The sequence below is a fragment of the Gambusia affinis genome, linkage group LG09 (assembly GCF_019740435.1).
Source record: "Gambusia affinis linkage group LG09, SWU_Gaff_1.0, whole genome shotgun sequence".
NCBI lineage: Eukaryota > Metazoa > Chordata > Actinopteri > Cyprinodontiformes > Poeciliidae > Gambusia > Gambusia affinis.
This window is the reverse complement of record NC_057876.1, coordinates 2,535,513-2,556,705: the sequence shown is the minus strand read 5'-3', so window position 1 is coordinate 2,556,705 and position 21,193 is coordinate 2,535,513. Positions and strand designations below refer to the sequence as shown.

The window sequence follows — 21,193 nt, the reverse complement described above, 5'->3', positions numbered from 1 at the left end:
TGTGTAAACATAAAGCTCCTTCCCCCCTCACCCCCTCCTCCTATCAGCCATGTGACTGCGAAGGTGGGCACTTCCAAGGACATATTACTTGATAACACCATCATATCAGACTCATGCCGAACCCATGCTGAGCTACATGGTTGTCATGGCAATATAAATGCAATACACATAAACTGCAAGCACATACACTTCTTGATGTTAACACCTCCATCCTTGTCTTTGTTTTGTCTGAATGATGAGTGTGTAAACTTTCCTAATGTGTCGTTCCCTCTTGTTTATTTGTTATTACTTGTTAGAAACTGTGGAGTACTCACTATTAAACCAGAAAAGGTATTAGAACAAACTTGGAAATCAGAGACTTGATTATTTTATTAGTCACTCTTTAGCTTATGTCGTAGAAACTAGAGTACTCAGTATTTAGACCAATATTAAACTTCTTAGATTCATTTTTAGATAATTATACAGAAAGACTCTTAATACTGCAACCCAGAAAAATAATTAGAATGAACTTAGAATCCAGAAAAAAAAAAATCTTCCAGAACAGGAACACTTAGTTTTTATTAATACTTAGAAATTGTGAAGTACTCCTTACTTTTACAAATTTAGAGCACACTTAGAAGTCTAGAAGTCCAGAGGATACTTACTTACTTAAACTTACTTACCAACCCAGAACAGGGATCAGAACAAACCTTGAACCCAGAAAACCTACCTTAGCAACTACTTTTTAGACTCCTATTCTTCTAATCCACAAAATGAATTAGACCAGAAGATATTTACTTATACTTATCTACCGACCCTGAATAGGAGTATGTAGTTTATTTACTTTGGATTAACATTATTAGACTCTTTTTCTTCTTTTGCTCTTTCCTCTGGTCTGTTATTTGTATTTCCTTTTCATTCCTGTAAATCACATTGAATTACCTTGTTGCTGAAACTGCGCTATATAAATAAAATTCCATTTACCTTCCCTTTATTTTTACTCAAGAAGAAAAACAAAGGTCCGTCTGGCCAAGAGATTAAAAAAATCTTAAACCCAGAACTTCTAGGTAATCTTCTAGGATCTATTGACTTTAATTGTTCCAATCTTTCAGATAATGAATAATTCACCAATTCTGGCACACAAGACAATATATCACAATTATACCACTGAGAGGAAAGATTTAACAAAAAAACCCTGCTGAGTTTCTACAAGCAACACAATCAACAGTGGTTTTCTTACTCTGTGAGGTTTTGTCTCAAAGGAGGAATTGTACCTTTGTTTTGCTGTTAGGTAAATAAAAACGCAGGTTTTAACCCACTAAAAATTCATATGGTTGCAATTTTAAAATTTAGCCAAAATTTAAGCCAAATTATTTCTGCAAAGCTGCTAAAAGTCCACCTTTCAGTTCAGCCATAAGCAATTTAAAAATAAAACATAACATTTGAAACTTGGGAAACTGTCTCTCTGCAGTTGTTGGGTGACTATTTTCAACCTAACATATGAGTAACTAAGTTCAACATTTTCTTTTAATTTTCTTTTTGTTGAAACCAATCAAAATTTAACAGTGTTGCCGGTCACTCTACGGGTGTTTTCTCACCTCATAGTCCAGTAGATTTGGTTTGATTGGGGAACAAATGTGCAACTTTTGCTCTATTTTCAACTAGTGTAATTTGCTTTCACATTGCACTGAGTAAAATGACCCAAACCCTTTGAACAGCCTCTTCCCCTCCTCCGCCTCCTGAAGGAAACGACTTCAAAACCTCTGAAGAAGACCCTGAGCTCAACTTCCTTCTTTACAGGATGTAAAGAAAGACGGAGTGGTGTCAGATTTTAGCAGTTGTAGAATTTATCTTTCGTCTTTAGCAAAAGATCACAACCCATTTCTCCAACAAAGGCTTCTGACATACACATTTCATTTGGTTGCATTTACCCAGAATGCCATGCGCTGTAGTCTGCTTCCTGCTTTTGGAGCGGTCTCTGGTCTTCATGGCGTTCAGATATGCATTTGAACTGTACCAGAGTTCACTTCAACCAAACCGATGCCCAGGTTTTTAGTCAGGCCCAAATTTGATTTTTTGGTCCACATCAGTGGACCAAAAACTTCAAAACTCCACAAATTTTCTAGGCAAAAAAGTTGAGTTTATTAAAGTGAACTAAATAGGGCCAGTAGGAGTGTACCATTAATCACTCCAACATGGAGTTAACTTGGTTTTAGTTAGCTACAGAACTAAAACATGCGGAACTTAATGATTTTTAAACAACTAGATGTCTCAGCATTTCTAAAGGCTGTTAATAAACATGCATCTCTCTCTGTGTGAGGATCTTTTCTAAGGAAGGAATTTACAGAAACAGCAGATCATCATCAACTTGTTGCCTCTTTGTGTTGACGTGCTCTGGTTGACAACTGAACTCACAACCCTGTTAAGAACCACCAAGTCCTCTAACTTTTCTATTTTAATTTCAGCATTTGGAATTAATTGTAAAAAACAATTTGCTGCTACCATGTGGTGTGTCTTCTGTGGCAGCCATCTTGTGTTCCAGATATAGAGCAGGATTTTAATTGGTTGACAATTAGAAGAAAGTCAAAGTAATTCAAAGAGCAAGTTGAGTTGTAAATTGTTCATTTATATACACAAAATGTATTATTATTGCTAATTGTGAATGTTTACAATATTTATGCAAAAGTCCTTTTTTTCTTTTCCTGCTCTGGCAGGCTGAGGTGATTGGACGATTTGAATTGAGAATATGGGGTTTGAAGTGTGTGTACATGTGGGCAGAGACTAAAGGAAGGGCAGCCATTTTGAAATTTGCTGTGATGTCAGGAAAACAGTAAACCAGCTTTGCTTGTTTTACAGCCAACTTCTCTTTTCCACACAAAAATCTCTCAGTGTAACAAACATGTCATCTTTGTGTGAAGACAGAAAATAGGATTGTTTTTGTTTTTTCATGAGTGAAGTGCTTTCCTCTCAGCGGTCTGAGGTCGAGTTGAGGCTCGGCTGAGTGGCTCTGACGCCATTCTGGCTAGCAGACATTGGAGGAAAAGAAAAACAAAAAAGCACGTATCAGTTGCATCCCAAAGATATGGCTGTTCCACAACGGTGCCATTTAAGATGACAAATGCTTGGGAATGCTGTTGTCTGCTCCCCAGGGTATTCTGCTGCTGTGCTCCTCAGGTACGCGCCAGTGTTTGCACCACACTCAGGGAAGAGAGAAAAATCTGCTGCTGCTTTTGAATTTAAGCTTTAATGTTTGCATACCGCTGTGATTTTGTCATCAACAGTAAACATCCTGAATGTCCTCTGTGGGACAATGGAGGCTATTTCTAAATGTTGGAACTAAAAGATGATGGGCAAACTGTGGAGATTACATGTCAAAATGTTACAGAGGGCAGGGGGGGGTTCAAAGTGAGGAAAAACAACAATGCAAGTAAGATTAATTTAAAATAGAACATCTCTGGAAGTACACCGATGTTTACAAGAATATTGGTCCTTTCTTTTGCTGGTATTCTGATCATCAGGGTTCGGGTTTTCAATTCATTTTCCGAAGGACTGAAATATGTTTGGACAGCGAATAGTTTCTGTTAATCTTCCTCTATAGGGAAGAAACTTTCCCTGGCTGAGGAGCCCAGCAAACATGGAGACTGTGTTTATCTGCCGGACTGGTTCCAATGCACTCTGTGGAAAGAAGGTTCCAGGATGTGTTGGCCAGCCAGCGACGGTGGCTATGCTACACCATATGCCAATGAGTGTGTACAAATTCTGTTAGCAATTGCATCACTTTCTTTGTGTGTTTCAAACTGTTTGCTTATTGTATGATATGCCTATTCTAAGAGGAATATTAACCTCTAAAAGAGGGAGTAATCCCCTCTTCAATTGCCATGGCAACTCAGTTCCTTCACTAATGGTTAAAAATAAACCACTAGAAGTTGTTGTTTTTCCCCCAGGGCTCCCTTAAATAATCAGAGTGCCGAGACTGACATGCATTTTAACACTAATTCATCCTGGTCTTCCTCTTTTGTAAAATAACCAAGAACTACATATTTTTATACTTTATTGTTTGTATTTGTTTTTTAAAGTCCGTCCCTTGTTTGTGTGGACAATTGATTCACATTACAGATTTGTTCTGCTATTTGGCCCACTGAAATATTTCAAATTTTATTAGCAATCAAATAAAACCAAGCCAATACGAATGATTTAATATAATACACTAAAAAAAGGTATATGATGAAAAAAATGAGTAACACATTTGTGACGTGATGGAAAAGCAAAAAAGAGAGGTCAAGTTATTTTGTATGACACATTTCACCAAAGCTGTTCCAGCTTTCCATGGTAAAAATGTAACACAGTGTGATAAATAAATTATTCCTCTACATTGACTTTTTATGTGTTTGAATTCACAAGGGATACCCTTAACCACAACCCTAACTCAAATCTGAGATTTTGCTGCCTTCCAAAATGGCTCTTCATTTTGGAAGAGAAAAATGATAAACATTTGAATTCTAATAGGCCTTAGCAACGCTTTCGCTGCTCACGCCTAATAAACCTCTTATACATATTGAGACATTAAATTCATATTGAGTATGATGTTTTCAAACAGACCTCTCAAAATGAAGAGCTCTTAAAAGGTTAAGTGAGGTTCTATGAAGACACTGTTTGTGCCTTGCCGGCAGCTGAAAGATGCATCGCTGAACTTGCTGTAAAGTAAGTACATCCTCCAAATGGTGGAAGCCGACTTTGCCAATTCTTTCATAAACCTAAGCAAAGAGCGTTCTGAGTCAGAGCAAAATGAAGAAGCATCTGTCTGTATTCTGTAGCCAGCCAGTGAGTCTGACCTTGTCATGGGAATAAGCTTTGACACTGTGATTAATGGTGTTGTATGCTCTGAGTCACTGAAGATCTGCTAAAGGTAAGCCTTGTTGAGCATTATGTTAGTGCAAATATAACAATAAATGGTTTCAGTCAGCATGCTGTAGCATGAGAGATGTATCAGGGCATTTGTAATAGGACATGAAATGCATTTTACAAAAGTGTTGGGGAAATATAGAATATAATCACAGATCTCAAACTCCAGTACATGAAGTTAATCTCACAGCAAGAATGTCACAAGTTTGAAACTTAACTTTCCTCGTGGATTTTGTTGTGTTTTTGGTTTTGCATGAGAGCATCTAAAATGACCTTCAATATGAATGTGTGTCTTTGTCTGATGATGGACTGGCAGTTTTTTTTTAAGACCTGTTTACTGTTGGGAAAGCTTCTCATTATGGTCATCAGGTTCAGCAACAACAGGTTTGGTTAAGGATAAATATTAAGAACCAAAGACAAAATTAGTCATTTAGATCAAAATGACCAAATTTGATAATACCTGACTGTCAGAAAATAAAAGGCAAGTTGTTATACCTGCCTGATGTTTGGTACTAAAAGAACAGTAGATGAGAAATTAAGTTCAGCACTGACGTTTTGATACAGCATAACTCTGCACTAGGGATGTATGATATATCAGCATCAACATCGGCCGATGATGGTTATGTGTTAACATATCGGATCAGTCCGATAAGTAAAACTGGCTGAAGTATACAAACAATGTTTATTTTCAACCTGTTGCTGTTTTGCAATGGGGTCAGAAGGGGCATGGGTTAAGGTTGTGGGCTATGTGGTATTTGTGGTATATATATATATATATATATATATATATATATATATATATATATATATATATATATATATATATATATATATATATATACTGATGGTTGACACTGATGGTTGGATCGGGAAGCAGTCACATGGTTGCATGAAACTTTAACAGAAATCATGGAACGAGCATCACACACACACCACACTGTGGCAAAACTGATTTGCAAGTTTCAGAAAACTGGAAATGTTGCAGATCAACCATGAAGTGGTCCAAGATGTGCAGTGATTACACAGAGTCCCAGAAAAATAAAAAGGGTTGTCCGATATAAAATTGTTATTTTTCTTTGTATGGAAACTTAGGGCCCACCCTGTAGAATGAAAGTACAACACTGTGCCAAAAGGCACTTTCAGAGAGTCTGAGCAGATACTGTGAGAGCAAGGAGAGGTTTTGAGTTCAAGCGTTACAAGTTTTGAGAAGAAAGAGATAAAATCCTGCTTTCAAAATGCAAGCAAAAGTATTAAAAGTTTGGAGAACAAAATACATAAAATCCTGTTTTTCAGAGTGAAAATGTGTGCTCTTGGATTATGATAGAAAAATTTCCCCATACAGATGATTTCATTTTTGTTGTTTGTATAATCATGAACTAGTCAAGATTTGGCCCTCTTTTTTTTTTATTGTAATTATTATTTTTTTTTTTATTATTCCATAAGCCTTATGCATTTGCAGAGGTCTCTGAATTAAATGACATAATTTTCTCTCCAAGCAATATTCAGGAAGCAGAACAGCTGTGGTGTTCAATCTTCACAAGAAAATTACTCATTAGGATGTAAATCGACTCTCCTTGGTATAAATTCAATCTTGGTGTTGCTCTTTAACAGCATCATATTGAAATGGAACAATATGTTCTGAATATTACCAAGAAAAAAAAAAAAAAAAAAAAAAAAAACTTGTGATGAGTCAGTAATCTGTACTGAACATAAATAGAAATAATTCTGAATCCATTACAAAGTGGAAAATGTAGATATGTTTCAGTTAGGGTCTACAAAGCTGAGATCTTAGTGTGCTGTGTGTTTAACAAATGGTAATTACAGGTATAAGTCATGCTAATAGTCTGTCGGATGAAATCCGAGGGAAATGCTGTGGTTCTCTTCAATCAATGGCCTGCAGCTTATCGGCGCTCAGAGGAAGCTGAGAACACCTGCTTTCAGTGATAACAGCAGGCGGTGGAAACGATACGGATGCAGTCAAAAGAGCATCAATTCACATTGTAAAGCATGACAAGTTGACTCTAGTTCAGTTAATGTTCAGTCTTTGTGCTTTACCTGGAACGGACAGGAAAAATTCTATATCTCATTGTTATTGTTTTCTTTTTGTCAACAGCCAACAGGTTTTTTTTTCTTCTTCTTCAAAATAAATGTGACGGAATGTCATTTGCCCAAGTGAAAAACTTGCATTAAAACGAGCCTGATTAGGCATCATCTAATCATTCTTCTCTCATAGACGCTGCATTTGGGGCATTTTTGTGTGGTGAACAAATTTGAGAAACTTTTGAATCTTTATTAATTCTTGAAATATGTTTTCAAGTTCTTCACAACAGTTTTGGTAAATGTTCATTTGCTCTTTTGTAGCAGTTTCCACTGTGAGGAAGCAAACATGCAAATCAGGCTTTATTTTCTTTACTTTCATGTTGCAGTTGAGTTGTATTAAGACCTTTAAAGAAAACTTGAAAGCCTGTGAGACATTCTCCTGAATATGTTTTGAGATGCTTTGTTAAAATCGGTGTAATAAAACTGTTACTTCAGCCATGCATTTTTCTGTTTTATAGAAATGGTCCGATGTATTTGGATTTTAGCCCTCACCAGCTAAACATGGCTGAACATAATGAACATAAACTAGTTTCACACTGACATGCCTAATATGGCTAATGCACATACGTACTTTGAACTATGGATCCATACACAAGTAATTCTAGATATTTTACATCAAATCCACATGAGACTGAAGTTCTTATATGACTGAGAGTGTAAACACAGGAGTGATGTACAGTCACCGTGACGATGTCATGAAAACAGAAAGCCTTTCAGTTTCAAATGGAGCTCCTGATTGAAAGATTCTAGTGGACACAATGAATGCTGCTTTCTTTTTCCAAATTCATTTTTTAGCCAATAAGTGGGAATAAATATGGATCAGAAGCCACAAATGTTCTCCATTTGCACATAGAGGCGGAGAGCAGAGAGACTGGACCATGACTAAGTGGTTCGGTGATAAGAGATGAATTTAGGAAGGCAACAGCTATTTATCAGACATTCTCTAAAGAAAAGCTTCATGCAATATGAAATGCGCTACGCTGCCCTGTGACAATGTATTGACATAAATTAATCAGCTGTAAAATTATGACTACTGAAAGGTGATCCATTTGAATCACACTGTTTTCCTTTCCAGCATGGCATCCATTAGTCGGTGGTTACACAGCGTGCCATGGCTGTAGAGCTCATTATCAGCCGTCAGAGGAGACGTTGGAGCGACTGCTATGCTGCGTTTTTGGCCAACTGTAGTCTGCAATTTTCCTGAAGAGCTGTGGATCCAAAACTTTGGAATGACCAATTACACTGTTAATGAAGTTTGGTGCTGGAGCAGCACTGGGTTTAGTTCTCAGTACGCCTTGAGTGCGCTCATCATAAATAGTTGACTGCTTGTTACATAATTGCGTGGTCTGGCACATTGCTCATGTACTCAGTCACCAGACCTGGACGCTTCCTCAGCATGAGCAGCAGACCCTGTGTGAGTCCGCTGTCATCGCCTCATTAAAACTTCAGTGTTTGCATGAGCAACGAGAGTCATGCACGCTCAGTTAACTGCAACCTTAAGCAAAGCTTGTCCGTTATAGCTGTTGGTACAAAGTGACATTTAGGCAGAAAGCTTCCCCTGAACCATCATGAGACGGTTTTGTGGCTCTACAGAGTGTGACTTTCTAGCATCGTGTCGTAGACAAGTTCATGACACAGCTTCACTAACTTAAAGGAGACTTAAGTAGAAACCTTTCAGACTTAGATGATGAGTCAAACCGGCTTAAACCATGATCTATTTGGATCATACGAGGATCATACAAGGTGCATTTGCTCAAGTTTTTTTCTTGTACTATTGAAGGTTTACAGAAATTCTAGACTGAAAGATTTCAGTTTGCAGAAAAACTGCAAATGAGGTAAAGAGCTTTTCAGATACAATATAGAAAATACCATCTGGAAAAGAAGATTAATATGACAGGCTCATAAAATCGGCCAGATTTTCTTAATTTTGGTAGATCGTCGATTGGCTGAGACTCTTATCCACCAGTCTTATCTACCTCCACAAAGGTCTGATACCATACTGATAATAGACCCACCCACCAGCTCCTGTTAACAATAGTTGCCCACTGTTGCCAATTTAGCAACTTCATTGCTACATTTAGCAACTTCTCATACAAAAAATTACCGGCCAAAATCAGAATAAGCAAAATGTCTACCAGAAAACTGCAATAGGTGCACCTCTACAACTGAGGAAATGTTGGCCCACCTTTCCTTCCAGCAGCTAGCTTTACTCCTTTTAGGCTGAAATAACTTTAGTAATAAATTTCTTGGAGCCATTTACCACTCACTGACATCAGTCTGAGAAGGTTCACTCCCCTCCTCACTTTAGTCTGTTATATATTCGAAGGGGTTTCTTGAATCTACAGCTTAGAGACCAGGTTTACTAATAAAATCTGAAGTCAAACATACATATGTACAGGTCTGCTGTTTTCTTTTCTTTTACCTTTCATGAAAATATAACAAAAATGATCTATTTGATATTTCTTGAATAGCAACTTTTCCTTCTGTCATAAATGCCTAGCACAGACCTGTGACACCCAGCCTCCAAACCTCTGCTTATTCTCAGGTCTTCCTGCTCTGATAGTGACCAGACTTTCTTTCAGCATTTTGCCTGTATCCTCAATGAGCCTATGACGATAGAAGAAGAAAAACTAAAAGAGAACAACCTTTAGCCCAAATCACGGCGGTGCCAGATGGTAATACTGCAGTAGAGTCTCTTTGTTTGGAATAATGTGATAGGTAATTTGTGGTAGAAATTATAGATATGGATGCATGAGATGAAAACCACATATGACCTCTACTATGATTGCAAATTATGCAAGCCTCTGTGGTGACGGCAGTCTATTGCAGATGTGCTTCAGACAAATGTTCTGTCACATCACATAATTGTGGAAGCTTGTATCAGTCCGCCCCTGACAATCACACAATGACAGACTCCACTGGAGGCTAATCTTTTGCCTCTTGAAATGGATCTGTACTCTGATTGTTCACTGCTTACAGCAAACTGTAGTACTATGGTTCCCTTGTATACTGCTAGATGACCTTGTTATGGTTCTGCTATTTGATTTATCCATATTTTTACCTCCAAACAGAAGATGAACATGGTATGGTATTGTGGCTGTAACCCCGAGGAATGACCTGAGGAGTCTTAGATCTGTGGTCGTCACTTATAGAGGAAACAAGTACAGCTTACAGGATTCATTTCTTTAAGCTGTGTAATGAATGAAAATATTGTGAAATGTTTTCATTTATTACAATGAATTAAAATACATGTTATCAGTGGTGGACACTTGTTTGTTGTGCTAACTTCTAACCATAAAGCATAATCATAAACAGTATTTTGCTAATTATCACACAATGACCACATGGTATTTAACAGAAGCTAATGTTGAAGTGCTAGAAACTAACTTCAACCATACTGATACCTGCTATGTGTCAATGAAATGTGTTACAAGACTCAACAGGGTCAAATCTTTTATTGCTAATAATTCACTCTTAGCAAATTATCAGAAGTACACTCGAGTGCATTTCAAGTTTATTAGCTGCATATACAACACTTTACAGGGTCTGTTTTATTTAAAGTTTATATTTTTGAGCTTTACATAATATCATAATATTATTTCCTCATTAAAATATACCTGGATTGTTGCCTTGATTATTTCATTCATGGCTGAGAAATCCTTTAATCTCCTTGTCAAAGGCGTTGCTTGTCTGGTGAGACCAAGCACCGCCTGTGACACGTAGCTCCTCAGAGCTGCAGTTTTCAACCCTCTAAGCTTCCAGCTCACAGAGCTGCAATTCCCCACTCATCTCCTTCAGACTAGCCAGCAGCAATTAGCAATCACCTGGTGGAACGGCACATCTGCTGAGCTCCTTATAGGAGCCAGTTTTCAGTGAAACACTGGTAGAAACATTGAAAAAGTGTTATTAGAGAAGTGGTGTGATGACTTCCAGAAGGCGGCGTTTCAGAAAGAGCAGAAATTTTTTAAGTGATAGAGGCCAAATTTCAATGCATTAAATTACAAAGTAAAATTTATTTTAAATATTTGTTACTGTAACTTTGTTACTAAAAGCAACAGTTCCTTGGTTGTGCTATAAAATGGCACAATAGAAGAAAAATAGATAACACTGTTCCTTTAAATTTAGCTTGGCTTTCAAATAACTCCGTACGAATAAAATTACGGTTGTCCCCTTCATGCGCACAGTTTCAAGCCATTTTGTCGCACTGGAATTGTTCTGATATCATCAGTTAAACTATTTCCTATACAAAGTAAACAGATGTTATCTGAAACCTTGCTCCATCACTGCATGGGGCCATTCATTAGCTATTGTGGAGCTTTTCATGGTCTTTTCTGTCTAATTTGAACCCCCTCAGCAGTTTCCTGCATATCCTGTACTCTTTAGAACATGTCCAGATCCACAAAGGTCCCACTCTGTGCTGTGGACTGTATCCATTCTAGTGTTTTGTCAGTCAAGGCTCACTTCCTCTCTGCTTTGGTAAACTGAAGGTGTGAGATATGCACTAGATAAAAACTCTAACAATAAACTGCAGAGCTGAAGCTGTCCTTAATAAGAAGACAGAGGTATATTGCAGTTATTTATGAGCCAGAGGGAGGCTGCTGTGACAGCTCAGAAAGGCTGATCTGCAAAAGATAGTCTTTGCTCGCGTATTTTGCTTGGTCCCTTAAGAGTTCCATTGAATCCTGTTATTAAGTACAAATGGAAATACTTAAAACTCCCCAGTAGGTGTGGGGTAGCAGAGGCAGTGATGTCAGCAGCAGCTTTTTATGTCGCCAGCAAAACAAGGCGCGTTTCCCAACAGCTGCCATGATCTGTTGCCTGGGTCTGCTAACAGCTCCAGCTGGATCTAATGGAGATGTGACTGTCAGCAGACGCCAAGGTACAGATGCTGATAATTATTATTTTATGGCTGCAAATGTAATAATGCTCTCATATACAATGACAAACACTACTTTGTCATTGTATATGTTCTAATTTAGATTCAATTAGAACTGCTGTCACATAGCGATTCAAATGCTAATAACTATGAAATGTTCAGGAGAAAATGCCCATCCTTGGTATTAATGGATCTTGTGAGACTATAGCTATGATTTTTCTTTTTGCCCACATGTGACTTATATCGGACTTTTTCAACATGTGACTTTAATTCGGATATGCATCCAATAGTTTTAAAGCGTCTGCGATCTGAACAGTCGTTTAGCATTTTATCTGACTCATGCTTCATGATTTTGCACCAGAAAAAGCCAGATGCTGTGAATCCACACTTAAACAATGGCTGAAAATTCTACTGAAATTATAAAAGAAGTCTCAGAGAGGTGCATCACATCATAATCCCACCATTCTTGGTTTTGACTACGCATCCAAACAGACTTATCTACATAAGCTATAGTCACTAAAGGCAACTGATATGAGAGGTGGATGGACTGATCCATAATACCAAATCAATATCGTATCAATACTGCGCGATAAGATTGGTATGCAACCTTGAAAGTGTATTTTATTTTTGTATTGTAGTTACTTAAAAAGTATTGGTATTGTTATCACTGATACTGGGTTTATATTTATTTGTCATTGGATCGATACCTATATGCACACTGATCGCACACTGATAGTACTGACTTGACATAGAAACACTTCATGAACTTTTGCTTTTAATGTAAACCTGAATAGAGCAGTGAGAAATCAATATTTTTGCATTGTTCTGAATCATGAATAATCCAATAATTTGCTATTTTCTTATTCTTAGATAATCCCTCAGTTCCTTAGTCTTACATATTAACTCTTTTAGATTAATCTGGCTTTTTAATCATATCTGAAAAATTCTAAGTAACAAATTAGAATTTGTTAATGTAGAGGGAAACTTAAGGTATTCTTCTACTTTCAGTTTTATGTGCAGTTTTATTTGGTGTAAAATGTTGCGAGTGATCTCCACTACAGCATCAGTGAGAGAAGCGTCGGTACAGACAGAGGTGATCATGGCCATATGGTTTCGTGATGTTCTGTGTGTGAGCTGAATAAAGTCTAGAGGAGTGAACAGTAGCACTTCAAACGGAGAGTATGGGGACTCCTTTTTAATGTTATTCTTAAAAAATCCCTCACTCCAGCTTATTTGCAACACAAATAGTTACAAGGTGTTTGATGAGATTGTACAAAAGAGCTCACAAAGCCCACGGTTCACTTCTGACGTTAACATTTTATCTGCATAGTGCAGCTTTTTCCCCCACTCTATTTTCAAAAGTCTTGATTTTTTTGTGGATCATTCTTCCAAATGTAGATCTTTTGTACAAATTTTCAGGAACTAATTGGCACTCATTTCACTGTCAGTTTTCTTTTCTGTACACCTGTTTGTTGACTGGAGTTCTCTGTTAGCATACACTACACATGTACTAAATAAAAATACAAATTATTATAACTAAATAAACCCTCAATATATAGTTTTGACACTTGAGTTAACAAATGGTTTAAGTACGTTAGGAGCATTCAGGTAAGCGACTAAGTAAAATGCACTGCGTATCGTGACATATTTTGTTATTGTTCTCTACAGTAAATGGAAAAATGACAGGTTGCAAACAATAACTGGGCTCGTCTGGGATTTCAAACAGGGACATCTCACACCTGAAGAAAGAAGAAGAAAACATTTTGTTAATTCATTTCTTTGGACGAGCCCCTTCAAACATTTGTAGGCAATCCTGCAAAGCTTAGGGGTATATCTTTATCCACAATTGCATTGGAGAACTTGCAAACATATTACATAACATCTGGTTATTTGTAGCAAAAGCAAGTGTGTGTGAAGGGAGCCATTTTGTTAATTCATTTCTTTGTTGATGACCATTAAATAATTTTCAAACCATGCACTACAGATTGTGTTAGTGTCCTGTGATGATCTCGACAGCACCTCTAGGAAATATAAGCTACAAATCACATTGAGAGGCTTGCTTCTGAAAATGTCTTCTTTAACACGTCAGAGATACTTTTGTTTACAGTAAATGGCAAAATCAAAGGATCAAAATCTCAAATACAGAGTATATTTTCTAACATTTTTCAGGAGTCTTACAGTGGTTTGCAGGGCTCGTCCAGGATTTCAACCTGGGACCTCTTAAACCCAAACCGAGAATCATACCCCTTGACCAGGGGTCTCAAGCTCCAGGCCTTGAGGGCCGCAGTCCTGCAGTTTTTAGATGTGCCACAGGTACAAAACGCTGGAATGAAATGGCTTAATTACCTCCACCTTGTGTAGACCAGTTCTCCAGAGCCTTAATTATTCTATTCAGGTGTGGTGCAGCAGAGGCACATCTAAAAGTTGCAGGACTGCGGCCCTCGAGGCCTGGAGTTTGAGACCCCTGCCCTAGACCAATGAGTGAGAAGCTTCAATAGTTCTTCAGTAAGTGAAAGTAGGAGCAGCATTTTCATCAAGCCAACTAGCCCAGGACAGCCTTGTAGTGGTAAATTACCGTAATTTCTGGACTATAGAGCGTACCTGATTATAAGCCGCACCCCTTACATTTTTAAAGGAAACACATTTTGTACATACATAAGCCGCACCGGTGCATAAGCCGCATGTGCCTACATTGAAACATGAGATATTTACAAAGAAAGACGGTACACAGAAAGTGTTTTTAAAGTTTTAATTATATGCCGTACCTTTTCTTTCTCAACAGCAGCAATATAGCAAAACAGCACTAACAGGGCTGGTTTAAATAAAACCGATAATAATATGCCGTAACTTTTCTTTCTGAACAGCAGCAATATAGCAAAACAACACTAACAGGGCTGGTTTAAATAACATATGGTTAAAAGTCACGGAGAGCCGTCATCCTCTTCCTCCTGTGCACTGAAACCATGGAAGTCTTTTTCTTCAGTGTCTTTTTCCTTCTTTATCGGCCAGCTCGATTGCTTTTAACTTGAAAGCTGCATCAAATGCATTTCTTCTTGCATTCTCCATGATGAGGGTCTGTTCAAGCTAATTTTATTCATGCACAAAGGACGATGTTACATTAGTCTTCCTCTACAGATATATTCCAGGTGTCTCACGCTTACCTTTTCTGCTCCAGTGCCCCTACTGGCCATTAGAAAAAATTCATAAATAAGCCGCATCGTTGTATAAGCCGCAGGGTCGAAAGCGTGAGACAAAAGTCGTGGCTTATAGTCCGGAAATTACGGTACATGCACAAGTGGCTCGTTGGTCTAGGTGTATGATTCTCGCTTAGGGTGTGAGAGATCCCGGACGAGCCCCTTTGAACATTAGTGGGCAACCCAGCAAAGCTTATCTGTATACCTTCATACCCGCAAACCTTTGGAAACCTTGCAAATATATTACAAAATATCTCCTTTTATGTTTAAAAGGCAAGCGTGTGGGAAGTGAGCCATTTTGTTAATTTATTTCGTTGTTGATGACCATATAATTCTGAAAATGTTTGCTTTATGATTTCTTTTTCCACTAATGATTTCACAGGACTCGTCCGGGATTTGAACCCGGGACCTCTCACACCCGAAGCGAGAATCATACCACTAGACCAACGAGCCACAGGCTTCAAACCATATTCTGTAACTGACAGTAGGAGCATCATTTTCATCAAGCCAACTAGCCCAAGACAGCCTTGTAGTGGTGTTTTACATGCACAAGTGGCTCGTTGGTCTAGGCGTATGATTCTCGCTTAGGGTGCGAGAGGTCCCGGGTTCAAATCCCGGACGAGCCCCTTTGAACATTAGTGGGCAATGCAGCAAAGCTTTTCTGTATACCTTCATCCCCCCAAAATTTTGGAAATCTTGCAAATATATTACAAAACATCTCCTTTTATGTTTTAAAGGCAAGCGTATGTGAAGCGAGCCATTTTGTTAATTTATTTCGTTGTTGATGACCATATAATTCTGAAAATGTGTTCTTTAACATGTCAGTTGCCAATAATAAATTCACAGGGCTTGTACGGGATCTCTCACTCCCAAAGCGATAATCATACCCCTAGACCAACGAGCCACATGCTTCAAAACATTGTCTGTAACTGACAGTAGGAGCAGCATTTTCATCAAGCCAACTAGCCCAAGACAGTCTTGTAGTGGTGTGTTACATGCACAAGTGGCTCGTTGGTCTAGGCGTGTGAGTCTCGCTTAGGTTGCGAGAGGTCCCGGATTCAAATCACGGACGAGCCTCTTTGAACACTAGTAGGCAATGCAGAAAATCTTATCTGTAAGGCTTTATCCACAATTGCATTGGAAAACTTTCAAGCATGTTAGAAAACATCTAGTTTCATGTGGCAAAAGCAAGTATTTGAAGTGAGCCATTTTGTTAATTTATTTCATTGTTGATGACTGTATAATTCTGGAAATGTCTTCTTTAACATGTCTTTTGCGACTAATGAATTCACAGGGCTCGTCCGGGATTTGAACCCGGGACCTCTCACACCCAAAGCGAGAATCATACCCCTAGACCAACGAGCCACATGCTTCAAAACATTGTCTGTAACTGACAGTAGGAGCAGCATTTTCATCAAGCCAACTAGCCCAAGACAGCCTTGTAGTGGTGTGTTACATGCACAAGTGGCTCGTTGGTCAATGCGTGAGTCTCGCTTAGGTTGCGAGAGGTCCCGGATTCAAATCACGGACGAGCCTCTTTGAACACTAGTAGGCAATGCAGAAAATCTTATCTGTAAGGCTTTATCCACAATTGCATTGGAAAACTTTCAAGCATATTAGAAAACATCTAGTTTCATCTGGCAAAAGCAAGTATTTGAAGTGAGCCATTTTGTTAATTTATTTCATTGTTGATGACTATATAATTCTGGAAATGTCTTCTTTAACATGTCTTTTGCGACTAATGAATTCACAGGGCTCGTCCGGGATTTGAACCCGGGACCTCTCACACCCAAAGCGAGAATCATACCCCTAGACCAACGAGCCACATGCTTCAAAACATTGTCTGTAACTGACAGTAGGAGCATCATTATCATCAAGCCAACTAGCCCAAGACAGCCTTGTAGTGGTATGTTATATGCACAAGTGGCTCGTTGGTCTAGGCGTATGATTCTCGCTTAGGGTGCGAGAGGTCCCGGGTTCAAATCCCGGACGAGCCCCTTTGAACATTAGTGGGCAACCCAGCAAAGCTTATCTGTATACCTTCATCCCCCCAAAATTTTGGAAACCTTGCAAATATATTACAAAACATCTCCTTTTATGTTTTAAAGGCAAGCGTGTGGGAAGTCAGCCATTTTGTTAATTTATTTTGTTGTTCATGACCATATAATTCTGAAAATGTTTTCTTTAACATGTCAGTTGCCAATAATAAATTTACAGGGCTCGTCCGGGATTTGAACCCAGGACCTCTCACACCCAAAGCGAGAATCTCTTTGGGTGTGAGTGTGTGTGTGAATGGTTGTGTGTCCTGTATGTCTCTGTGTTACCCTGTGACAGACTGGCGACCTGTCCAGGGTGACCCCACCTCCCGCCCGGAACGCAGCTGGAGATAAACACCAGCAACCCTCCTGACTCCATTAGGGACAAGGGTGTTTAGAAAATGGATGGATGGATGGATGGCTTATATAATTGCACTCTAAAATTTTGCCTTCTTACTTTTCCAGTCATTGAAAGTTTTGGCTTGCCAACTGATGCAACAGCTGATGAAGTTAAATGAGAAATATTCAGTGCAGTAGAGAAGTCAATGTTATGCTGAAGGTTTATTGCCATGATGGCGAGATATAAAAGCAAATTAAAACAGGCGTCAAAAAGATTTTACAAAAAGATGTTGTTTTGGCCTCTTCCTAAGAGTTCTCAGAATGTTCATCTGCTCCTGTGCCTTTCTCAAACTTCAGCTCAAATGTATCAACGTCAATAATAATATCACAGATGAGATATCGTGCAAGAAGCAAAAAGGTGACAATGCTCATAATGAAAATTCTGCTAAAAAGGTAACAGGATTTCAGTGTGCCCCTAAACTCTACAAACCTCTTGTGCCATATTTGGGTAATTGAAATGTCTCCATTTATTTCCTTTTCTGTAATTATTCTTCATTTCATAGCCAGTTGTAAGTGTAAGTGTAAGATGTCTGGTGCTGAAGAAGCTCTGCAAGAGTGTGGAACAACACAAACCCTCAGTGATGCCACAAGAAGAGAAATGAACATACTGGTGGCTCACAGAATTGATAGACATAGATGGTGTGTTTTTACACTTTTAAATTTATGTTAAAAAGTCAAACTTTCTTCAGTAATTTGAGTTATTCAAAAGTCTTTTTGTGTTTTATGTCTTTTATGATGCTGCATTGATGAGTTTTATGAATTTTTGTAGTGATATTTGCAAAGTGAAAGAATCACCCAGATTAAGGAACTTGAGAGCAAGATAAGTTATAGATTTTTAGTTGACAATAATTTTTTTGAGCTATTCAGAGACCTTTGCTTTTACCAAATACATAACGGAAACCTTTGTTCATTTTCATATTTTAATGGCTATTTATAGTGAAAGATCTTGTAAATATACCAGCTCTAAAAGTCTTTTAATATTCAAACTTATATCGATTGTTAATGATTGTTTGTTCAATGTACAACAGTTTACAATGTCTGAAACACAGCTGCAAAAATAAAATAAGCGTTTAAAATTGATTTATTCTTTCTAGTTTTTCTTTATTATAAATAATTTTAATCAGAATCGTAAAGTAACATGAAAGTGTTAAATTAACACTAACAAAGTAGTTCATTTTTGTTCTTTTATCAGTGTTAACCATTCAAAACAGAGTTTATTTAAGTCTGTTTTACAAGTTAAAAAAATGAACTCTGATCCAGTGTTAAAATATTGACTATTTTGAAAGTGTTCATTTAACTCTGAAGAGTGTGGGCCGACATAAACCCTGAAAAGTGTTGAATCAATACTGTGGGAGTTGGATCAACACTGGGCTTTTTGCTGTGCTGAAGACAGAGTTTCAGAAAAAGGAGGAATTCTTAAAGAGTCAAAATCACAATTTCAAGGCCTTAAATTACAAAGTCATTTGTCTCTTAAGTACTGTTTTATACGTAAAGCATATTTTATGCACTAACGGTAAAATAGCCCCTTGATTGTACTATATGTGTATTCTGCCCAAGGTTAAAAGTTAGAAATAGTTCATAATGATTTAGTGATAAGAAAAAATTTTATAAATTATTTGTAAGAATTTATGTCTAAAAGATGGTCATTTAATAAATAAAAAAAACTTCTGTATGTCTATTGTATGCATTTTATTATGAAGATGAATTCTGAGGCCACATTGCATTATGGGTAACAGAGGCAGTAGTCAGTTAAGACACTTACAGAGAAAGCTTGCATATAACTTTGCCTCCTGTGTCCAATCTTTGTTCTTTTTAATATGTGTTTTATAAGAAGCTTATTTAGAGATTGTTTTGTGGATGTGTTTGTTCCAGGAATTGCCCAAGAGCTTTGTTGCATAGCAATAATGCTAATGATCTAATTAACATATAAAAATATTGCTAAAATGACTGTTTATTACTAGTAACAGCTAAGGTTAATTCTAATGTATGGTTGTGGCACTAGCAGTGTTATTTGGTTCATTTATGAAGAAAACTGATGCATATTTTTGTATGTTTGTTTTATAATTTCACTCAACCCTTTAATTGAATTGAATGAAGAATTGTAAGCTGTCAAGAACACTGTAATAAAGGAGGAAGACTCTGCTTCCTGGCTCATTGAAATTGAGTTTGGCTTGCTGTTGATTGGCATTAACATACACAGTGTATCCAACATGTAGTGTGATAACAGTGCAAAGTGCCTGTAAAAAAAACCCAACAATAACATAATAATGTCCCTTCAAAGTTGTAAAATTTTTCCTTTTTCTTCGTGCTTTGCATCTATGAAGCCTCCTTTAGTAACACCTTTGCAATTTGGGATTGTAGTTCAGTTGTTAGAAGTCTTGAGATGCTAAACAGCATCTTTCAGTTTTAAATCGTCAGTACAAAACAAAAACACAAACAGCACAACAGCAAAAAGAACTAAGAAAATCAACACAAAGGAATGATCTGACAGAGAAAGGCAGAGGAGCGAGTTGCAATCGCACCCCAAACAAGGGCTGTAAAGTCCTCTGAGCTGAAAGGAATTGGAAACAGACGGTAGCACTGGACTCTCAGTGGTCCTGGTTAATGAAAAACTTCAGATGCATCTCATGATGCAGTTAACAGTAGGCTGGGATTCTATTTAACCCTGAAAACATGGAGCAGAAACACAGCTGAGTAAGTGTTGTTTTCAAATGTTCCCTAAATGATGCTCCTGCAGATCTGGGACTCCAGAAGTGACTAAGCTCCTTATTATGATGCACAGAGAAGACCGACGGTGACTCATCTGAAAAGGGTAACAAGCTGATGTATATCTGAGTGTGACCGGGAAAGGACGAACAAGATTTGAAGAAACTCCGAGCTTATTAGCATTTCTCAACACGCAAAGAGGCCGATAAAGAGGCGAGCCCATGCAGGGAGAGAAGAAACAGGGATGAGAGCAGATCTGGTGCTCTGCTCCATTACAATGGTAATTAACAGCAGATAAGCAGCCTGATCGAATGTGCTCAGGCTGATTTCACCAGCTAATGGCCTCCAATCCCTCGGTACTTATTATTTTTTGAAATTATTTTTATCTGGCGCTCAGAATGATAAAGAAACGCAATTTAGAGAGGGGGGGTGTTACTGTGTTTTCTGTGTCTGAGAAATTGATTTATCATTGAAGGAAATGCTGTAAAAGTGCAAAGGGATTGCTTCCCTCCCATAGAGCCTGTTCCTGTGGAGAAGAATGGGAAGGAAGGAAAGTGCTGTTTGGTGCTTTTTTGGACAAAAGCTGGTCACAGGCAGCAATGAAGAGAAAAGGCTCAGTGCTTATGAGTTCAGTTATACATAAATGCATTACTGGACTGTGATTTAAAACCACCGTGAAGTCTTCAGCTGCACTATACCCTCTGAAAAGCAGTTATATAAGATGTGCTTCGACCGCAGGAGCCATTTCCACAACCCTGCTTGTCCTCAGTTCCCTCAGTTTTAACGCAGCACACCTACAGGCGCCAAGATTCTAAATTCAGAATAAGATTCCAAAACTGAAAATGTTCACTCATCCACTTACTGCAACACATGTCGCTCTCTGATTTTTACAATTTTAACATAAACTATAACAACTTATTTGCTTAGACGTACAAAACGTGGGCTGTAGCAACAGCAGCAGTTGTATGTGACACATTTTGGCCGTGATTCCAGCCATCTGT

The 21,193-nt window shown here is 38.0% G+C and overlaps 5 non-coding genes across 5 annotated transcripts; 2 read left to right on the top strand and 3 right to left on the bottom strand.

Annotated features, from left to right (window-relative positions):
- Positions 1-15,432: 15,432 nt before the first annotated feature.
- trnap-cgg lies at positions 15,433-15,504 on the bottom strand. Its single transcript has one exon. It is a non-coding gene; the product is annotated as a tRNA-Pro (tRNA).
- Positions 15,505-15,605: 101 nt separating this feature from the next.
- On the top strand, positions 15,606-15,677 carry trnap-agg. Its single transcript has one exon. It is a non-coding gene; the product is annotated as a tRNA-Pro (tRNA).
- A 667-nt stretch (positions 15,678-16,344) lies between these two features.
- Positions 16,345-16,416, bottom strand: trnap-ugg. The gene has a single exon. It is a non-coding gene; the product is annotated as a tRNA-Pro (tRNA).
- Positions 16,417-16,803: 387 nt separating this feature from the next.
- Positions 16,804-16,875, bottom strand: trnap-ugg. The gene has a single exon. It is a non-coding gene; the product is annotated as a tRNA-Pro (tRNA).
- Positions 16,876-16,976: 101 nt separating this feature from the next.
- On the top strand, positions 16,977-17,048 carry trnap-agg. The gene has a single exon. It is a non-coding gene; the product is annotated as a tRNA-Pro (tRNA).
- The last annotated feature ends 4,145 nt before the right edge of the window (positions 17,049-21,193 follow it).